The sequence below is a fragment of the Sitophilus oryzae genome, unplaced genomic scaffold (assembly GCF_002938485.1).
Source record: "Sitophilus oryzae breed Bouriz unplaced genomic scaffold, Soryzae_2.0 scaffold_381_pilon_pilon, whole genome shotgun sequence".
NCBI classification, from domain to species: Eukaryota; Metazoa; Arthropoda; class Insecta; order Coleoptera; family Curculionidae; genus Sitophilus; species Sitophilus oryzae.
In genome coordinates, this window is record NW_022146953.1 from 1447884 (window position 1) to 1456071 (window position 8188).

Here is an 8188-nt window from a genome sequence, read left to right on the forward strand (position 1 = left end):
ATTTATATAAAATAAAATTCATAAAACTTTTAAAACCGCATTTTCAGTGCTTCAGATCTTCTGGAGATGTGTTCAGAAGAAGTATCCATGGAAGGAAAATAGAACTACCAGTACCAGCTGCAGTTTTTGTAGTATGATTTCCAAAAATTTCACGATCTGAAAATAAAAATAAATTTAGTTAGACTAACTTAAAACTCATACACATGTAACAAAAAATATTTTACATTTATTTATTAATAATAAACACTTTTAGTAAAATTTACCTAAAGTTATTTAGCTTCCTCGTCAATGATCAGTTTTCTTCTCATTCCACTGTTCAATGTTGAATTTCAGCAAGCTGCAGCCATCTTGAAGAGGTTGGTTGAATTAAAGTGCAGCTGTCCAAAAAAATCCTTATTCCAAAGCAGTACAATATCCCATTTAAAAAGTCAATTTTAAAAAGAATTAGAATATATGAAAAGAAAATTAGTTAGAAAATGAATCCAAAACTATACAATTCTAACTAGGCAATAGAAAGACTTATAAGTCTTAGAAGAACAGCAGTAAAATAAACAATAATACAAATAAAAGAAATTATACTTAGAAATCCAATCGATATAATAGAAAAATAATAAATTATATTTAAGAAAAATAATGTGAACTTAATAACATGAAAATGATTCGAAAACTACAGCGGACAGAAGAAATAAAATGCCTTAGAAAAAGAAAGGCTTGATACAGAATGACACAACTCAAAAAAATATACAAGTAAATGAAAGTTTAATAGATTTCACAGAATGAATATAATAGAAAGACAAAAACAGAAATAGAGGTATGTAAAATTGAAAAAAAAATGCATGACAATGAGTGATGAACTAAGAGAAGTCTGACACAAAAATTTATACAAATATAAAGAGAATTTAGAGAAACACAATCAATGGAAGAGTTTATAGAATTGATGAATGGTGTCATTCCCATATAGAAGAAAATATGGCAGATAAATAATGAAACAGAGGTATTATGATGCATTGAAAAAATGGCATGAAAATGAGAGATGAATTGGAAAAAGAATGGCATGAAAACGAATAAAAAAACGATAAACCTATACAGGCAATAGAAATGTTGAAACAGGTCTTGGAAAAACCTCAGAAAAATAACACAAAAATAAAACAATCATTGGAAGAATTTATTGGCATTTATGAATGATGATATTCCAATAATAAAGAAAATATGGCAGATAAAAATTGTATAACAGAGGTAGGCCAAAAGCAAGAGAAAAAATAAAGAAGCATGTGGCTAATAAGAACTAGAAAATTTACCAAAGATTATGCTTAGCCTCCTCGAAAGAATATCTGGTTGCAAAATTTGACATAAAGCACATAAAGAAAAAATCCTCCAGAGCATATAAGTTCGCCTCCTTCATCTGATTTAACCCTTTTCCGACGATTAAGCCTCGCCAGTCAGTTCCCATCCCAGCTAAGCAGCCTCGTCTCGGGTCACCCTCGTCACCCATCGAGCGGACATCCACCGGGACCCCCTACAGGCGGACCCCCCTCATCATCTTCAATGTGTCCGATATCCCGCCCCCTCTACTGTCGAGACGTCACGGGATACGTGCAACGAAGAAGTCTCGTAGCTTGGGTGCCAGGTCGTATCCGGCCGAAGCCTCTAGCGTTAGAACACCTAGCTCGTAAACCAGAGGGTGGTGACTCCCTTGGGTACCTATGCATGCTACATAGGTCATCGATGCCCGAACAACCGGGTTAGGGGGTGACCCGGGTCTCCTCCTCTTCGGAGAGGCTAGTTATGATGCTCTGGAGTCGATGTTACACAGGAAAATTCACTGGAAAAATGCTAGAAGATTCAAAAACAACATTTGGTGGCCAAGTCAATTTTTTTGAATAAATGGTATAAATTAACTAGGAATTAAAAAATTAATTGAAAACAATGAATCCATCAAAACTAAAATTCTGTTTAAGAAAAAAAGTATTATTAGAAGAATGACAACATAAGAAAAATAATACAAGTAAAAGAAGACATAGAAATATAGTCAAAGGGATTTTAGAGAATTGATAAATGGTGATATTATTCTCAAAAACAAGGAAATATACAGGGTGAGCCTTAAATAAGTGCACTAAATATGGGAGTCAAGCTGTTATAGGGAAATGAAACTAAACCAAAAACATGAAGTAAAATTCTAAGTAAAAAATAGCAAAAAACCAGTCTTAAAAATAGATGGTCTGAATTTATCTATGATACTAAGATATCATAAAAATAAAACTAAGAGAAATATGGAAATTTTTTTCTTGCTTAATTACGAAAGAATTGAAATTATATTTACCCAAAAGAAATCACATTCTAGATATACTTATAAGTCCTAATGCACTGCTGGCAATATTCAAAAACATAATAGAATTTATTAGATTTTGATATGATATGTACTGCCCTGGAACTGTATACATCCATCGGATTGTAAATCTGTAAAAAAAGATATAAATAGTATTATATTTCGTTAATTATAATATAATCTTTTTTTTGCTTCATTTCCATATTAATATTCAATATAATATCTTAAAACTATGATTAGTCTGTTAATACACATTTAATAAATTTGTTAAAACTATTTTTTAATGATAAATTAAACTTACTTTCAATCAAATAATAATAGAAGAGATATAGAATCTTGTAAACCAGAATAATGGCCAAATATCAGGATTATATAAGAGGTAGGTAACTCATGTCTCGTCTTTTGGTAGTCTTGATGTGATTATGGTGTATTATTAATAACGCTCCTAAAAAAGAATAAACAAAGGATTCTATAAAAATAGTCCAAAATTATTTACAAAAATATGACGAAAATGTTAGTATTAAACATGTGAGAAGTAAACTTTTTTTATTATCTGAAAGTATTATATAATTATTGAGAATAGAGCGGTGTTTATGAAAACGACGTAGAAAATACTTGTTTGCCTGTACGAATAAACAACTAAAAAATTTTGGGAATGCAAAACATCTTCAACTCTACCAAAAAAAAATGATCGAAAAAAATATCAAATACCTCTAAATCTGAGGCAATATTCTAAGTAAATAAACTTTTAATATGCAGTAAAGACATCAAGGAAAGTAAAAATATTTCCATATACTCGATTTAGAAAAAAAAAAATCGTGGAAATGTGAAAAATATATAAGCTTTAAATGATGATGTAATTAAAATATTTGAACGTAAAAAAAACTATAGAAAATACGCAAAACAATGAGTACTTACATTTTCACGAAGTTAAACAGGCCTTAAGGAATAGAATGCACTCAAATATTGTACAGAAAAACCATTTTTTCTACCAAAAATCAGAAAAATTTGTCAGAGCCACATAAGGACATGCTGCGTGCACAACGGAATACGTCGCACTGTCAGCGTTGCCAGATTGAACACATTAATCAAAGTGATTATTTTTGCTGTATAGATAACCCCGTGTCTGAAAGAAAAATATTATTTATTTTATTGATACAATGTTTATATTATATATTTATTAGATTTATCATGATTTTGTAACGGTTCAATTCGTTTTATACTTACAAATTTATTGGTTGAGATTAGTTTCAGGACTTTGTAAATATCTTGGCAACACAGGTGTAAAATCAAATGACAATTCTGATCTGGCCAATCGCATGACTTAAAATAATTCTTGTTTAACCTGTGGATTTAAAAAGAATATTTGTAATATGGAATAAAAATATAAAACTTATTAGAAACATTTCTATTAGTGTGTATCTATGATTTCCGTTATATAAAAGAGAGAAAAAAGGTCCCCTGTAGAGGCCACACGTTTAATACTTTTGTATTACTGGTTGCATGCAACTATAAGCAAATTTGGTTCTTTTTAAACATTTTAAACCTATGGTTTGTACTACTATTGTTCTCTGTTCCAAAATGTATTTGAAATTTAATGAATCATTGATTATCAGTTAGAAAAAATACAATCATTTTTTGTTTCAATGTACCCAAACATGCTTAGGACTATAAAAACTACCAGAAAAAAAGTTTAAAACGTTTCTTTGTTCATAGAAACTCAAATTTGTACAAATTTTCCCGAAACTCAGAAAATAAATTGAAATTGTTCGAATTATTAATCAAAAACTGTTAAAATTATTGTGCATTGAAGTTTAACGATGAATATCTTTTAAACCGTTAATTTAATCGACTAATCATAAGAAACCATTTTTGTAGAGCAGTGAATTTCCTACAAAATTGTGAATTGGGCGTATCATAATGATTTTTTTGTTAAGGAGTTATAAAATTCATAAAAAAAAAGAAATCTGCTTTAGAATAATCAAATTTCAACCTTTAATAACTTTCGAACGGTGAGGTTTACAAAAAAATTGTAAGTGATCTTTTTTGTAGAGAATTCAATTTCTTACAAATACCTGAGACGAGATATTTTTTCCAAGAGTAGATACCAAGATATGAATTTTTCTTTCTAATAATAAAGAAAAAATAGAAAACTGAAAGGCGGAGAACCTTCCTATTAAAATTAAGAGTTCATACTTTGAGAGAATTTTTTTGGGTGTTTACCAACCTTTTTTCTAGAGTATAAAGGGAAAAAATAGTCGATTTTTTTGACCAACACTAATATCTACATATATCTAGACAAAGCTGTGGGTAAAAACTCTAGTTAAACACATAATAGAAACAATTTATTTAAAAATAGTTGAGCATGGAACAGCGCAGAACACACTTGACTGAACTCCGCAAAGTTAACTTTAAGCGTTCCTCGCAGGAGAAAGAAGCAAAGAAGAGCAACAACCGTGTATACGAATAACCCGTTAATCAAGTTAAAGACCCGAAGAAAGTTACTTAGGGACTCCTTCTTGTGTTATTTATGCCCACCCCCAACATTAAGTAAAAGATAAACTCTCAGAGAAATAAGTTCAGCTGGAGATGTTTTTAAATTTTGTACGTTTGACATTTACATGCATGATGCATGAACAATACATTTATTTATATTAGATTGTATTAACAACAAACAAACAAACAAACAACGCTTTATTGTACAAAAAGCCAAAACAGCTTCATCGACAAAGCACTCACAAAACAACAAAATCACAAAAAAAATACAAACAACAAAAAATACACAAAACAAATAATACAATTAAAAAAAATTTAAGTCTTTAAAATTACAAAAAGAATATACATGGACAATTTTAGAACAGTACGCAGTAAATATGTATGATTTTAGAGTTATAAAATATTAAATACTTGACCTTGGACCAGTGTATGAGATGATCAAAATTTTAAAATTCAAAATTGTTCATAATTAACCATCAACAAAAATGTCGTTTACCGTATATAGGGCTCTCTCCAGTAAGTAAGATTTTAGAGCTTTGCGAAATGCGGGAAAGAATGAAAGCGACTTGATATTCAAAGGCAGATGATTGTACATTTTTTTGGCATTGTACAGTATTGAACCTTTAACTAGTTCTGAGCTCGGCGTTGGCAGATAAAGATCGTGCTCTGCATTCCTAAGTGGATAGTTATGAGATTGTCCTTCGGGAATAGCAGATATGTGCTTGCGGATTAAGCAAACGGATTCAAAATGAATAAAGAAGGAAGAGTCAGTATTTTCAAATTTTTAAAGAAATTCTGGCAGTGAGTTCTATTGTTCAGTCCCAAAAATGTAAAATTTTCGCATTCACATGGTATTTTGTATATTACAGTTTTGTTTGTTGTTCTGAATTCATTGGTTTAGTATGTGATAAAATGGATCTAAGTGTATTTTGTGTTTTGAAAGATGTTCGTATGTATATTGTTTTCTTATCCTTCTTATTTTTTCCGAAACGCCTCGTATGTATGGAATTGTAAGTTGTATATATTGTGTATTATTATCATTGTGTCTATGATTTGGGGTTTGTATTTCGTTTAATGTTTTGTCAATAAAATATGGTGAATATTTCTTTTATGAATATATATTAGTAACTTTTTTAGTAATTTTACTAAAAAAGTTTCTAATATATTTTTTAAACTCGACTATATATATATATATATATATATATTATTTATTTTTTTCTTGCATTTTGCTTTTATTTACTACTTGACAAAGAATTTGACCAACCAACCAACCAGCAAAAACAGTCCATTTAAACTAAAAAAAAATACTGATAAAACCCTCTATGTTTACTTATTTCTCTGAAAATAAACTCCTTACTTGGCGCGGTGTAAAGAACAAACTAAGTAAGTTTCAGACATTATTAATATCCAGCAGCCTTGCTGGTCGAGAGTTAATTCTATTGCGAAGCAGTCGAGAATTTAGCTTCAGTTGTTATTAATAACTAAGGCAAAAGGTGCGGGAATTTATTTATTAAAATGACTTTATTATTCACTGCATTAAGAAAGATGTACTTAAATAGTTTTAAATCGATAATATAAAAGTTAGAAGCAATACAGAAATTAAAACACTTAAACGACTAAAACTATGCAATGAATAAGAGATTTATAAACAAAAAAGAAATATAGGGATATGTGTATCAGGTACGAAGAAATTGTGAAAAAAACGTTTTGAGTGAATGAATGGGACACAGAACAATGTGTTTCCTAATTAATAATATTACGATGAAAGTTATATTCATAAATTACTAATTCAATTATTTATTTAAATTAACATTAACATTAAATGAAAATGATTTTTTTTGTAGATTCAGAAATTGTAAAACCTTGTATGCCTCCAGATGCTGTCCCTCCACTGCTTGAAATATGCTCTGTCATTACAACGGCTCGTTCTAGAACACTTACAGCACTTTGAATCTTTTTCGCAATCTCTATTTTATTGTTGAAGGACTCTTCCGCAACCGTTGCAGATCTCCATTCTCCGTGTCTTTTTAACGTTGTCATGTTCATTCCTGCATTTGCCAGTAATGTAGCGGATGATCTTCTCATACAATGGCCTGTTTATTGCTCAGGAGTTGTAGGCCCAAGTACGTGCGGAAGATCTTCTTGAATCATTTTTCCTTGAAATCTGACTTGCTGGTTGATAATTCACTATTTTATCGTAAAAAAATCGCGATTTATCTAAATGACATCTTAATATCAGTGCTATTTATTATTTACAAAAAAAAACGTGCATCTATATTGCATAGTAACATAAACGCACCCTGATAATTTATTAATTCGCAACAATGAAAGTAGAACTGGTGGATCCTTTTAAATCTATTATTCTTTAGAGATTGGACATGAAATAACTATTAATAAAAAAAATTAAATGTATACATATTTTATTCTCAAACGAAACAGTTCTGCATTTCTTTCAGTATGAGTTTTATACTTTGAATTCTATTTTTGTTCGACGTAACATACACTTAAATCTGCAACAGTTATACCAGACTAAATATCCGCTTCATCCGGATGTTCTTTGGACGAAATTGGATTTTGAATTTTACGATATTGCAAAGGTCAAACGGGCTCGAATGGGTACTATTTGAAACGCATAGAAAGCGCCATAATAAATTTATCAACAAAAAATACGTTCAAAATCAATTTAAGACTCTAATGATATATTTCGTTGTTTTAGTGACTCCGAAATAGTTCAAGTTAAGGACACATCTTTTTTTTTAAGGAAAGTTAGGTATTAGATATTTTTATTTTATATTGAGTTCTATAGAAAATATATTTATATATAGTTGGGATTTATTCTTGGTTTTAGGCCACCAATCTAAAACATAATAATTAAAAGTTATAGTTATAGTATATTATGTTTCTTAAAGTAAGGAACATTTAAAGAAAAGATGAAAAACAAGACAAAAAATAATAGAAAATATAAAGCTCTATTTTGTTTTAAGTAATTTGCATACGTATGTAAGTTATATGAACATAAAAAAGTGTCATCTGGTAATGAGAGAGTGAAAGAAAGAACAGCATTGCTTTAATACAAGCTCAGCCAAGAACACTCTGTATGGTTTTTCTTCTCTGTATCATCTCTAATTACTTTTTAATTCTGAAAAGGATTCCGACAGGCAAGATGGCGATATGCTACGGAACAAAACGGCAAATACAGTTAATTTAGAAGATGAAATTACGTCTCTAGAGCGACTTTTTGTTCGTTTTTAGAAGGAAAGCAGAGTTAAAAGATCGAGTGGAAACAACTTCGTTTAGGGTTTTAAAATTTTAGAGAAAAATATTACAACTTTTTGCAACAATTTATTATGAAATGATATTTTAGCT

The 8188-nt window shown here is 29.7% G+C and overlaps 1 long non-coding RNA gene across 1 annotated transcript; it reads right to left on the minus strand.

Moving 5' to 3' along the window:
- Nucleotides 1-1776: 1776 nt before the first annotated feature.
- LOC115885370 lies at nucleotides 1777-3659 on the minus strand. Its single transcript, XR_004050714.1, has 4 exons — nucleotides 3554-3659; nucleotides 3245-3452; nucleotides 2628-2771; nucleotides 1777-2457 (listed from the first exon to the last, which is right to left on the minus strand). It is a non-coding gene; the product is annotated as an uncharacterized LOC115885370 (long non-coding RNA).
- Between the last annotated feature and the right edge of the window lie 4529 nt (nucleotides 3660-8188).